Raw genomic sequence first — 14,222 nt, forward strand, 5'->3', positions numbered from 1 at the left:
CTTAGGTTGAGGCTTTCATAACCTAATCATTTCACCTCTAAACTTTCTTGCCCTGTCTTACCCATGAGCTTTTGGGGACACCTCAGATCTAAATCATACAAACGTGCCTGAGCAATACAGAATTGGCCTTGAAGGTTTCTAATCTATGCCAATGGCCTTTCTGCTCTCCCGCTGGTTACACATGGCTCATGTGAGTTCTGGTCAGGGGCTCAGGGACCTTGGTAATGGAAGAGAAGTAGAGACAGATGCATGAGATAGATATTGATGGAAAAAGAATAATCAGGATGTAAAACAGACTGGGAGGATGGTGGCATGCAGAAGCCTGGAGGCCATATCTTATCCTCATCGAAATCAGGGACTATATCTGATTTTTTGCTGTTCCCCACTCCTAGCTTTCTTCCAAAGGAACAGCTGTGTTGGAAGCAGTGAATTCCCTGTCAGTAAAGGATTCGAGTTCAGGGTCAACAATAACTAGGAAAATAGGGCTGGGGATGTGGCTGAGCGCCCCTAAGTTCAATCCCTGGTACAAAAAAAAAAAAAAAATCATTTCAGGCAAGTTCCATGAGCAAAATATAATGGGAGAATGTGACTAAAACTGTTGGGGAGGGATTGCTTTGGACAGAGTGGTCAGAGAAACTCTTTCTACAGAGGAGACAACTGAACTAAAGGGTAAGAAAGTGCAGGTCATGGGAAGAAGTGGGAGATAAGTGTGCTCACTAGAAGGAAGAGCATGAACAAACGCTCTGAGAAGTCTCCTGATATCTTGAACTGAAATACTGATCAGCTGCATTCCATTCTGAAGGCCCCCACAGACTAACAGCCCTGACCTGACAGCCTGCCTTCTCCGTTATCCTTTCGTCCTAAGTCAAAGCACATCTGAATTTTGCACTGGAAGGTGTGCTCTGAGCTAGGGTACAAAGAAATGTGTGTGCACCAACATGCCACTCCCTAAAAATTTGGGCCTGACCTGGAGAGGAGATGAGTAAAACTTGCACCTCTCCACCAGTCATTTTTATGGCACACAGGCTTCTTGAAGAATATGATGAAAGGGGAAGCCTCTGGGAAAACACACACCTGTGCTCCAAGTGTCTCATGTATATTTCAGGAGGAGCCCAGGGCCCTAGGTTCAACACTCCTGTTTATGGAGTTCAAGAAGAAAGAAACTAAACTGACAAGAAGAAATTAGACAGGTGCAGCCCAGGGAGACTCCACTGACACAGGAGTCAATCTGCTGGAGATGAAAGAATAAAGGAGAGGGAGACAAGATCAGGCCCCTGGGCCCTTAAATAGACTCTCACACTCAGAGACTAGTGGATGTGTGCCTGTCAGGGGGAACAGAGGCTTGCAAGAATTCAAGTGAAACCTCATCCACTCCACCCCACACACCACTCCTGAGAGGCAAACATCCAGTCACATCCAAGAGCTTCCAGAAGGTTCAAGATCCCATTTCCCAGCAGTATCCTTGACAAAGTTCACCTCTGACCCCACATTCTGAGATATACTTTGCCCAAGGCTGGTTAACCATAGTAGGTATCCCAACAAAGCCCAAGTTTCCCTGGGATGAAGGGAAAATTCTGCTACTGCATAGACAACACCAGATCCCTAGGAGGAAAGGAAGAAGGAGAAAGAGTCTACACATTCATTTCATTAGGAAGCTAGGGATGTGATACACTATTAGTCTGATGTCAGCAGTGATAATAAGAGCAACTAACAGCAGGTAGAATTCACCTTGTACTGTCACTATTGGGGAACTTTAATCTTATCAAACCCTTTAAGGTTCATACTATTATTACCCCCATTTTACAAATGAGGAAACTCAGGCATAGATATGTAAAGTTAACTTGCCTAAGACTACACAGCTAAGACAAAGAGAGCAAAGCTCTCCTCTTCCACACCCCAGGGAAGAAATTAGTTATACCTAGGTAATGCAGGAAATGCTTAAAAATAAGTTCTGCATTCAGGACAACTGCTGTTTGACAGTTCGGACATCCTTGCCCAGTTTTGGACGCAAGCCTGGTCAAGGCAATAAATCGAGCAAGCCAAGTCCTCTAAGAACAAGCCCTCTGTTTCCGCAACATTCAAGCCCACTGTGAGACCAATGATAATCGAGAGCAGCCCTCCACCACCGCAATGCCCAAGGGAACCCATTTCCATCCAGCCTTATCAAACGCTCACCCGACTCTGGCTAGAGGTACCAATTTTCACCTTAACCTCTAGGCGTCCGCCGCCCACCTCAGGATCCTTGGGGTGAGCAGTTTAAAAGACGAAGCCGCCGCCAGCTCAAGGACCCGGGCGGGCCCGGGCGGCAGTCCCCTCTCAGAGTGCTCAGAGCCCAGCTGCCCCGCTGCGAGTGACCAGGGACCCAGAGAGCCACCACCAACAGCGCCTCACGCGAGGCAGACCAGGAGACGAAAGTTGAGGAAAAGGGGCGCGCCCCCAGGACAGGTGGCGCCTCCCTCTCCGGAAGTAGCTCCGGGAATTTTCGCCAGGAGCTCCCAGGGCACCCAAGTCAGCGTCTCCCTCAGAAGCAGCGGCTGGTCAGGACCGCGAGTGGCACTGCCCACCTGCGCTGCGCCCAGCGCACCCCCCGCGGCATTGACACCGGGAGGGAGGCGGGAGTCCAATTCTGGCGGGGTTGGTGGGTTAAGGGAAGGGAGGAGCGAACCCCAGAGGCTGTAGCGGGCGGGTAGGATTCGCTTCCACCCTCGCGGACTCACCTCGTCGGCCCGCGCTGGCTCGGCCGGGCGGGGCTGAAGAGCGCTCCGCGGCGGCGCCGGCGACTGACGGGGCGGGGCGGGGGGCGGGGCGGGGAGGCGGAACCGGCCACGTGAGCGGGGGGCGGGAGGCGGGCCCGGGACCCCGGGAGCGCCCGAGCTGGATAAAGCAGATCCTGGACGCGGCCTCACGTGGCTGCTGTTCTACACCTTGCTTCCCAAGCGCCCAGCCCGGGTCTCCCGGAAAGGTAAGAAGGGAGAGCAGGGGGACCCTCAGAACATTCATTGCGATCCAAACCCAACTTAGACGGAGGGTTCATCGTGCTGGAGACTGAGGGCAACGGCCAGCCCTTGGCCCCTGCTCTCTAGGGCCGCGAAGGCGCCCCGGAAACCCCATGGGTGGCTAAAGGACAGGTATCCTAGCGGGATACTTCACACCAGCTGGCGACTGTCACCAGCTGGCGACTGCAAAGGCAAGAGTGACAGGGGTTGCCCTAGCTGGGTAGGGCCAAAGCCTGCGCGCAAAGTCCCCACCGCAGCCGCTAGGCAGATCTCCAGCGTGTCGGGTCTTGCCCAAGCCTCACTTTCCTTGACTGTAGAGATGAGAAAGAGGACGGGCATCGAACTGCTTGAACCCCTGGGCGCCCAGCAGGTCTTCAGTAATCGAGGGTTAGTTGTTGGGTGCTGAGCCTGTAGGAGTGGCTGGGTTACCCATGCAGAAATAAACATGGGAATCTGCACCAGGTCATTCATTTAACAGATAAATAAATGTCTGCTGTCCTCAGGACCTCATGCAGTCCGGAATAAAGAATGCTCTAGACTGTAGTTACTGAGCTGTCATGATTCCATGAACCACTTGTGCATTTTAGGTGTGTGAAGAATTTTAACATTCCCAATGTTAAAATGGAGGGTCTGTGCGGCGCCCGCTTCTCAGAAGAAGAAACTGAAGCTTAGAGAGTTTAAGCCAGCCCCAAGGTGAGAGAGATCTGGAGATGACCGTTGGGCCCTGCTTATCAAGAAAAGAGCATTAGCCAATGGGTGGGCGCTCAAGCTGGTGTGAAGTAAGCAACAAGACCAGGGCTGAGTGGACTTAACTCTCTTCAAGGAGTGAACTCTGCCACCCTTACATCCCACCTCATAGGATGAGAGTGAGAGCTCACTGGAAGGCATCCCAGGAATATAGATCTTCCAGTCCAGCCCCAAGGACCGGTGCAATGTCTTTAGAACTTGCCTTGACCCAGCTGGGACTGTCCTCATGGCACCTCTGCCTGCTACTGCTACTTAGCCTCTTCCTAGCCCACAGTCCCCTTCTGGGCCAGAAATCAAACATCTTGAGCAAATCAATGTCCGTTCCAACAGCTGCAGCTTCATTCCACTGCAGCTTCAAGGGGGCTCCTAGACTCTAGACTGAGCCCTGGTGACCCATTGGTTTCCTGTTCAGGGAAAACACACTCCCCTAAGTACTCCATTTTTAAGGGCAAACTTAGTGTCCAGATTTCTAGTTCTCAACCTTTCCCCACAAGAATACCTTTGTTATTCTCCTTCCTCCACACTGTGGAAGATTCCTACTAAAACCAACCATGTTCATTAAGTAATTAAATTTATTAAGTACAAAACAAAAGGCTTCCACTCATTCACCCAGGACTCAATTGGCAACTTCAGACCCACATGTGACACCTGAGGTTCTACCTAGGCAGCCTTACCAAGGAGAAGAGTTTTCTTTCTAATAGATTCAGTTTAATTATTTGAGTGTCAACTATTGCCATATCCCGTGCTGGGCTCTGACTAGTATCAAGACAGATTGTCTGGGACCTCATGGAGCTGAAGGGGCAGATAATCCCCTCTACAAGCAAATGGGGAACAAGACATGGAAAGAGACACTCGGAGAGGCGCTGGTCCAGGAAGAAGGAGGCTTCCTTGGAAAGCAGGTCTGGGCTGAACCCTGACAGGACAGGGAACCAGGCAGGTGAAAGTGTGAGAGGTCAGGTGGTGAGGAAGCAGGAGAGAACATATCACCATACTGGAAGTCTACAAAGGTGGCAGGTGGTGGGGGGACGAGGCCAGAGGAGATTTGTTGGCCAAGGTGAGCCAGACTTTGCTCATAGAAAGGCAGAGGCATTCGGGATTTGGGGAACATCGCACTGGTTGCTGAGTGAGGAAGGAATACAGTAGCTAAGTCTGTTCACTGCCAAAAGCAATGTGTCTTTGTATTGTTATTAAAGGCAAACTCCTTGACTTCCTTTTTTATAATTCAGGGTTTCTGGAAAGCAGAATACACCTACAAGTAGGATATGCACACTTAGCAGCACATCAGTTTTATCTCACAAGGGTTTATATATGCGGCTTCTCCCATACCTTCCTCCTATGCCACGCTTGGCCCTGCTGATGGCTGGGGGAGGAAAGAAGGAATTGGTCACTGGACTCAAGTTGGAAGTTCGTTCAAGGAAAAAAAGTTATCTTTTGGTGGGGATAAAGAAGGGCATAGTCAGGAAATGTGGGTTACTATCCAGGGTTTGGAAACTGGTGAAGAGACCAAAAGACACCAATCATCAGTCACTTTTTCTCCTTAATATAGTTGGTGGGGGGAGGGGCTCGTTCTTAAATTCACCTGTCTTCCCTAATTCTGCAAGAAAGTTTGGGGTAGGACAAGGACAATCCCTTTATTAAATCAGTTAGGAAACCCACGGTGTCTGCAGGAGACCCCAGCATGAGGAGCTATGATTGACACCAGGCAGGAAAATAATGGTTACAGCCTGGAGCATGGGGCAGGGCAGCACACTTGGGGAAGCACCTGTGCACAATCATGACAGGCTGGGTACAATGGTACATGCCCGTAATCCCAGCTACTTGGGAGCCTGAGGCAGGAGGGTCACAAGTTCCAGGTCAACCCCAGTAACTTAGTGAGACCTGTCTCAAAATAAAAAGAATTGGGCATGTTGCTTAGTGGTAGAGCACTTCCCTAGCATGTAAAAGCCCTGGATTAAATCCCTAGCAACACAAAAAAATAAAATAATAAAAAGGCACAATAGTGGGCAAAGGCAAGACACTGCAACAACCAGCCCCTGCCTCCTAGTTTCTACCTTGTACCTTGAATACTTGCTGAACATGTTGTATGTAACCATATATTTAAGACCCTCTGATTATATAATACCTCTCATTGTAAAACAGTGTAAAAAATTTCAAGAGGGGGCTAAGGATATAGCTTAGTTGTAGAGTGCCTGCCTTGCATGCACAAAGTCTTGGGTTCAAACCCCAGCACCACAAAAAAAAAAAAAAATTCCAAGAGGTATAAAGATTATGTAAGATGGAACCACAATCACCACCCAGAGATAACCACTGTTAATTTGTGTCCTTTACATTTCATGTAATACATTATGAGCCTTTTCCTCTGTCATGAACTGTTCTTCTACAACATGATTGGTTTATCGTATGACAGTACCCTCTTCTTATAAAAATCAATCTTTGAGGGCACTTGCTTTGTTCCTCATTTCTCGTTATCAGGATCAAGCTTGGTGATGAAAATCTTTGCACAATAAATTTTGACACACATTTCTGGTTACTGGTTGTAAAAGATACAACCCTAGAAGTGGAATTCCTGGGAGAGATACTCAACCTTCTGCCTGTAGTGGTACCCTGCACCAATGCTCCTCCTCCCATCGTTTTAAGAATCTGAAAGGTATGGAGCAGCAAATTGATGAAATAACACCTGCCTAGTGTAGTCCCCACCCTTGAAGATAGTGACACCTGTGGCAGGATTATGAGCTTTGGTGTTCACCTCCAGGGTCTTTTGTAGTTTCAAGCAAGAAGTGACATCTGATCAAGTGTTCCTCTCTGCTGCAGGCTAGCTGAATTGAGACCTCTAAGAGACAGAAGGCCCACTTTAGTTTGCTAGCCCACCAGGTACCCAGGACTCATGGAGACATTCGTGGGAAAGTCCCATTAACTGTACATCTTTTAACCTGTCACTTGGTGCCCACATCCACAGATATAGGACTCACTGTGTGCCAGGTTCTGTGCCACCTAACCTTACATTCAAGTCTCACAAAAGCTCTGTTAGGCTTTCCATAGGGAAACTTTAAAGTCCTAAACAGGGCAAGTCCTAAACAGGGTCACACAGAAAATGGAAGACTAAGATCTGAGTTCAGGATGCCAAAGATCAAGCCCACACTTTAATCACAATGCTAATAATGCTAACAATAATCATCTTATCAATAATACACAATCTGCATTTGTGTGAAAGATCTTTAAATATACCTAACTTCAGTGGCATAAAATCAAAGGAAGGATCTGCCTGCATTTGCATTTGGTGAACAGGCACGCTCCTGCCTTCCTTCATTTTTTAAAAAAAATATATATTTTTTTAGTTGTAGGTGGACACAATACCTTTATTGTATTTATTTATTTTCATGTGGTGCTGAAGATCAAACCCATTGCCTCACATTTGCTAGGCAAATGCTCTACCACTGAGCTACAATCCCAAGCCCTGCCTTCCTTTCTTACAAGTTCCTTTTGGCCTGGCCTGGGTTTGCCTTGAAGCTGACTCCTGCCCACTCCCCGGAGTTTCTGAAAAGCAAGAATAGAAAAGAACAGGCAGAGCTATTTCACCCCAGGAGGAAAAAAAAAAATTCCCCTAATTTTTCACTGATAATTTCTTTGAGAATCCCTGCCTTTGTTCATATGCAGAGCTGGGTGTGGTTATCTGCCTAGCCCTGGGACCTTGCAACAACAAGTCCAGAAAAATGTATCCCCATCAAGGCTAAAAGATGACAAGGAGAAAAGGAGCAGATGAATGGAACCACTGCAAACCTCTAGGAACATGGTCAACTGCCACAGTATATGTGGTCAACTATTAAGAACCCCAGAGTTCATTCTAAGTTTAATTTTTCCCCCTTCAAACCTCACCTCCCACCTTCACCCTAGACCATCACAAAACAGCCAGGGGTGGATAGAGATGATTTTATTTTGTCCCTGGAAAAGTCTCAGGGTTCAAGCTCCTTGTGGGCATGGAGCCCATCTCCATAAGTCCCCAAAGAATCCAAGGTCTCCTCTTTACAGAACAGTTAGCAGCTACTACTTAACAGGTGCCTAGCACTTGCTGAGTACAGCCTTGGGTGTTTTCTTTATCCCAGTTCATTTAATCCTCACAATAATCCCATGTGGTGGGTTATTCTCCATCTTACAGAGCATTTAAGCATTTTGCTCAAGGTTCCATACATAGGAGGAGCTGGAATCAGGAGGCAGTGATCATATGTGTGTGCCTTGTCCATTACTGTGTCCTGTGTCCCCAGCACACACTGTGGAATAAAGGCTGTAAGAAGGTCATATCATCCATAAATGCAAAATGTGGTGTAACATCCTCACCAGAAAGAAGCCAGGGGGCTAAATGCACAACACTTGCATTAAACTTTCCCTTAATTCCAAAGAGCCCATTTAAATATTATCTTACTATAAGAGTGCTTAAGCAGTGTTTGTGTCCATCATCCTCCTTCACTGCATCCTCTATGTCTCCTTTTTCTTGAGCTGCTTCTGATTTTGTTCCTGTGGGCAGTGAGGACAGAATAAGCCAGGGTTGGGCTAGAACACAGACATGTTATTGATGACCCAATATGCCAAGGACAGCAAAAATATAGTTTCCTCTCTCCTCCACCTACTTTTCTCCTCCTATAATTTAATTTAAGCCTGTAAAGGAAAGCTGGGCTTTGCTTCCTCCAAAGTTGACATTTCCTGAGGCAGGGGATGTAGCTCAGTGGTAGAGCACATACTTGGCATAGCCTCGAGTTCAATGCCCAGCACCACAAAAAAAAAAAAAAAAAAAGTTAGCATTGCCACACAAAGGCAAAAACAGTGGCAAGTCCCCACAGATGTTAGAACTATAAGAACCCTAAGGCAACTGTAACAACAAACTCCAACTTTCTAACACTGTGGTAAAAATTAGGACTTCTTATGCTATCCATGTTTCCTCCATTAATAGTAAAGTACAAGCTGTAACTTATTTTGATGAAAGAAGAGGAAGTCACTTGTAGCACTGGCCTGAGGTTCTTCAGATTGAGATCCACTTGCTTAAATTCTGAACCAGATTTACTTTCAACATTTGGATTGAGAAAGAAACCAAGTCACTATAATTGCTACTGGAGACTTTTCCTTTCTCTTAAACTCTATGGAGGGACTATTGATAAGGAACAACAGACAATGCTTCCCTCAGATGTTTCAACCCCAGGGCTGCCAACCCCTTGGTTGTGCCCTTGGTAAAGCTATCCAATTTCTGGAGTTTGGGATCTCAAACATTTCTTTCTATATCAAGTGGAGGTGAGAAAAGGCATGAGTAGTTGGCCCAGGAACTAGCTTTGCCAATACCCAAAGTGGTCTATTAGTGCTTTCTCTCTACTGGCCACCTTATGAGGAGGCTCTCTGTTGCCCTTGCCCACAGAGACATTATGAAGTCCATCTCTATCTGAATAGCTAGACCTATTCCAAGGGGCCATGTGAAGTAGTCTTGGTGGGCTCTGCCACTAGCCAGCCATGAAATCTGAGAGCCTCTCCAAGCCTGTTTCCTTGTTTACAAAATGGACATAGAAGATTACCCACCTCCAAAATAGCTGTGAAGATAAATGCTCTCATGATCACACATGTCAAGCACTTGGCACTCAAATTCAGACTCCTAAAAGAAGGAGAAATGACAAAGACCAAAGGAAAGAAGAAATCAACAGGTAAAACAAGCAACAGCACCCTAGGCCACTATGAATAGGAAAAATGAAGAAAGTGCCAAGGTGAGGGGCAAGAACTTGGGATTTCTTCCTCTCAGTGACCCACTGTGCTTTGCTCAAAGCTGGTTTATACTATCCTCTCTTTCCAATTCCCTTGAGGACAGGTTGCAGAACCTCAGCACCACACAATCTCAAGGGAATATGAGAAGGGATAGGTGAATGGGAAAATCCATTTAGTAAAATTTAGTATGTTCCGAAGACCCAAAATGTAAAACTTGTCTTTTTCAGGGAATAGCTCAAAGGCTTGTATTCTGTGTATACTATTTCTTCACACCCACTTGAGGACATTTGCCCATTTTCTGAACACTGGTGTGTGCTGCAGCATATCACCGTTTAATTCACCACCCTCTGAAGTAGGGAGTTTGGCCCATTTATAGGTAGGAAATCAAGGAGTAGACAGAGTCTCACATAATCTTACAGTCATGGGGTCACAGCAACGGCAGCCAGGCTGGGACCTGAACCTGAAGTTGATGGGCAACAAGAGGTTACCTTGCAGAGCATAAAGAGTGTGTAGAAGGTGAAAGAATGTCTCCTGGAAGAGTGAGCAGACATCTCTTTTTCTAATTTGTGTGTGGCTCCCAAATTCCAGTGTCTTGTTTTCAAACTTCTGAAAACGAATCCAATTGTTCTGAGAGTCAGATTTCTTCTGTAAGAAATAGTATTGTAGGCTTCCTGACACAGACAGGTGAAACACCGGTGTCTGCTGGGGGATGTAAGTGGTCCAAGGTGGTGGGTTTCTCTTCTCTAAAGGGCAAGAAATACTGACCCACTCACCTCCTCTTCCTGAGGCAGAACCCTCCAAAAACTGCCAGGAGCCTTAGCTAGCTAGGAAACAGGACAGGTATTCTAAATAACAAACCACTATAGTCTTAAAACAAAAACATTTTATTTGATGCAGAAATTCTAAGGTACAAAATCATTTTGCAAATGTCAGCTGTGGTCTACTATCACTTATTTACAGAGTTATACACAAATCAAACATGTCACTAATATTTTCAATGTAAAAATACAGCACATTGCTACAGTCTGTCAGTGCTCAATATTCCACCCAAGATAAACTTAAAGATGAAATAAAAATAATGACATTAATGACCACTGGTGTTCCACAGGCTTTCCTCCTAGAACATAGGAAAAGGGAGTTTTTGCAGTGGAAAAAAAGAAAAAAAAAATTTTAACTAACAGTGAAAATCATAGTTACCTACTCTCTAAATGAACACAGTTCATTACAGAAGCTTTTGCTGCTGTCCAGACTCACCATGCAAAAAAGCATCATGAGAGAAATAAAACTTTTTAAATAACAGATGAGCATGTCAGTGTCATCCAACGGCAATTTTTTGTCTACAAGTTGCAGCATTCACTTATGTCCACATCATATACAAATAGAAAACTGCTCCTTTGAATCTTCTTGACTGGAATTTTATATAATATAAATGTGAGATGTACAACAGGAATAGTTTGTTTTTGTCAGTCTTCTGATTGTGCAAAACACAGTGGTTGGTCAACGGAGAGCCATGGCGCTAGACCCCTGGAATGCAGAAGAAGTCCTTGAGGTGTCTGTGGTTCCCATGGAATTCTGGAGAGGAACCAAAGAGCAGGAGAGAAGACAATTGACCAAAATTCCCCAGAGGTCCTCATTGGAGGATTCAAAGGTGTCTGCAAATTAGTCCCCAGATGACAATGGGAAGGTGGCACTTAGCAACTAAACTGCTGCATCATCTCACCAGTGGTTAAACTGAAGTCTGTACCATGTAGTGATATTATGAGTCACCAAATAAAGGTAAAGATATGCAAAAATAGAATCACAAATTGGGAGGGTAGGGTAGCTGCCACTCAGAAGGTAAGAGCTGGTCTAAAAGAGTATCCTGAAGTTTAGGAACGATAATCAACACATCAGAAGTAAGCACCAAATGTTTGCCCTTAGGAAGGAAAATAAACCACAAAATAGGACCGTTACCAAGGGCAGAAGGAGAGGGGAGTGGCAGCCTACTAATTCTTAGAATGAATATAAGCAACACACCATTTTTTAAAAGTGCCATTCTATTTCTACATGCTAAGAGGCACTGGGCACATATGAATTTCCCTATAATCCCACCCTGAGCTTGGCCATCACAAGGCACCAATATGAAGAAGGCACCAATGTTCTGTTTGAGCAACTAAAACAAGTGTGAAACTGAGAAACTAAAGAGCAGTGAAAATTATTAAGCCTTTGGAAAACAGAAGCTGTGAAGAATGGTTTAACTGGGTGGGATTATTTACCACTGAAATAAAAACACCAGGGGGATGACTTCACTGTGGTTTTCAGATACACGGAAGGTGACCAGCTGTTCTTTCTCTACTACACCCTCAACAAAAGAAAGCTGGTTTGCATTTCTATAAGGAAGAACATACAAAAAACTATCTGATCAGCAGGGTAGGTTACAGAATCTCCTTTACTAAAAATCCACAATCTCATCTGCAGCCATATGTCTGGAATAATTCAGTGCAGCCCCTGTCTTGACACCAGGGAGGGAACATGTGAGATAATCTAAACCTCTCTTCTAGCCCTCGAGGTCTGAAATGGGAATCAAAGCTATTGGCTTACAGATTTTCTTTTGTTTACTTTCACCCTGTGCCTGCGAAGGAGGGGAAACAGCAAGGGCGACCCAACACCCACAGAGTCTCCCCTGTATCTCAACATCAGGAAAAGCTTTTATAGCCAAGAGTTGATTCACAGATCACTTAAAACAGAAGGTAATGCATACCTGGCTGTAGTAGACACTAGAAGATTCTTTGCCTTATTACCCACATATGCCTGTTTTTCTAATTAGGTCTTGGTCTAAGTTCAGATTTGCACACCATCTAAAAAAGGATTACACATGAGCCCTAGTGGTTGTGGAGTTTAAGTGAAATTGTTCAAAACATTCTGTTTTCTTAAATTGGAAGACAATAAATCTGAACTTGAAGTTAAATGTAAAGAAGCAATTAAAACCTTACAAATACATTCAGAATCACCTCAAATTTCTTTGAAGGACAGTTAGGGGAAAGAAATAATCCAGCTACTGGCTGGATTTAGCATTAGTGGCATGGTTTATTTGTAATTACCATGGGTGACTTTCATTTCAAATCTTATAAAGCAGAGGTCACAAACTGGCAGCCAGGGAGCCAAATTAGGTCCATCTGTATGTTCTGTTGGTCTTGTAAATATTTTAAAATTTTAGTTGCCAATATTAAAGAAAGAAATTTTCAGCTTATTTTGAGAAATGGGAAGATTGGGAAACACTTCATGTCCACAATCAACTGCAGCAGCCTCTCCCTGTAGGTAGGACAGAAGTTCTTCAGTTTGCCACAGTCCCCACCATGCCTTATTGTCACTCTGACAAAGGGAAGGTGTGTTGTTGCCTTTTGTTATCACACAGCTGATTTGCTTATACCTGACTACACTGGTGCCCCTGAAGGTACAGGATCTGCTAAGAATAGATGTCTTCAACAACAGAAAAGACTAGTAACCTTCACATTGGCACTGCCTATGTGAAGAGTAATGTCTCTTCTTAAGAGAGCCAAATTAGTTTTGAGGTAGCCAGGGACTACAGAATGCTCTTTCTTTGAGAAGGAGGGTATGCCATTTCTTCTCCAGGGATAAAATAGCGTCCCTGCCGATTTAGTGTCTTGTAAAGGAAAAAAATGCTCACCTTTGAAAAAAAACTCTTAAAATCATGTTAACCTACAGTTTTGGAGGACTAGCCTTCCTGTTTGCATGTATGTCAGGTAACCTGAGACTGAAGGTTGGTAAAAAACAAAACCAAAATATCTTGTATTTATAGAATAGCAAGAGAGAACTTTAACAAACATACATGCAGGAACTTAATCTCCGTAACCTACTACACATTGATTCTAATGATTGATGTCATCATTGGTAAGGACAATTTTTTTTTTAACTTCTGATCTGGGACTGTTTTTAGTTAATAACGAATCAACCAAAAGCTTTATCTCATGACTTTACGACCCATTCTCATTTTTGTCTCAAAATACTGTTACCTGGCTGAGTCCCTAACTCAATACCCAGGACTGGACTGGAATGACTTCTGATTCTTTCAAGATCCTTGTGTTTCAAAGACCCAAGTATCGATCCTCTGGAGGAGTTCTGCACCCAGTGTAGCTAGGCCTGGTCCATGAATATAGTCCCAGTTACTTGGAGCCAACTTCTCAGAGAAGAGCACACAATTACCTGGGTTTTAACCTCCCTGATCACTCTCTTGGCAAAGCTGACTGCATCATATACTAAATTCTTTCTGTGAGACATCGGTGAATTAAGGAGAATGACTAGCTTCCTACCTTGGGTATTCTTGGTTTTCTAGAGTCCTGGGATGAACACTGGTCTCCTTTGCAGAGGGCACTAACTTACCCATAAAAGCCTCTTACTCTCAGATCAAGGCCTTTCACTGAGCGCATCACTATAATCTAATTCTTATTTTCCGATATCTAAAACTAGCAAGTTAGCAGATTTTTTTAAATCCCATTTTATCATTTCCACTGTCAGACAGGTAGTTAGTCAAAAACTGCAACTCTACTTAGAACAGATGTTTTGCCTTAATCTACAACACAACTATTCCCATTTCTAGCATGATGTGGGGGGTGGTGGGAGAAAACAAAAGAGTGAAACTAATGAAACAAAATTAGGAAGACAGACTTCTCAACTTATTCTGAATTAGGCAATCATACTGTAGTTTTATTACTTGGCATTTTAGAGTTTGTGAATCAGAAACAA

General features: G+C 44.7%; 1 protein-coding gene across 2 annotated transcripts in view; it reads right to left on the reverse strand.

Annotated features, from left to right (window-relative positions):
* Arhgef3 (Rho guanine nucleotide exchange factor 3) overlaps positions 1-2,736 on the reverse strand; it is a 312,562-nt gene extending 309,826 nt beyond the window's left edge. The window contains exon 1 of one of the 2 annotated variants that reach the window (XM_076868328.1): positions 2,718-2,736. The gene's annotated coding sequence lies outside the window, so the exon portion shown is untranslated. Of the gene's footprint in view, positions 1-2,175; positions 2,227-2,717 lie in introns of those variants that run through there. The other variant, XM_076868319.1, reaches the window with a different exon arrangement.
* Between the last annotated feature and the right edge of the window lie 11,486 nt (positions 2,737-14,222).

Source organism: Callospermophilus lateralis, chromosome 1 (assembly GCF_048772815.1).
Source record: "Callospermophilus lateralis isolate mCalLat2 chromosome 1, mCalLat2.hap1, whole genome shotgun sequence".
Classification (NCBI taxonomy): Eukaryota; Metazoa; Chordata; class Mammalia; order Rodentia; family Sciuridae; genus Callospermophilus; species Callospermophilus lateralis.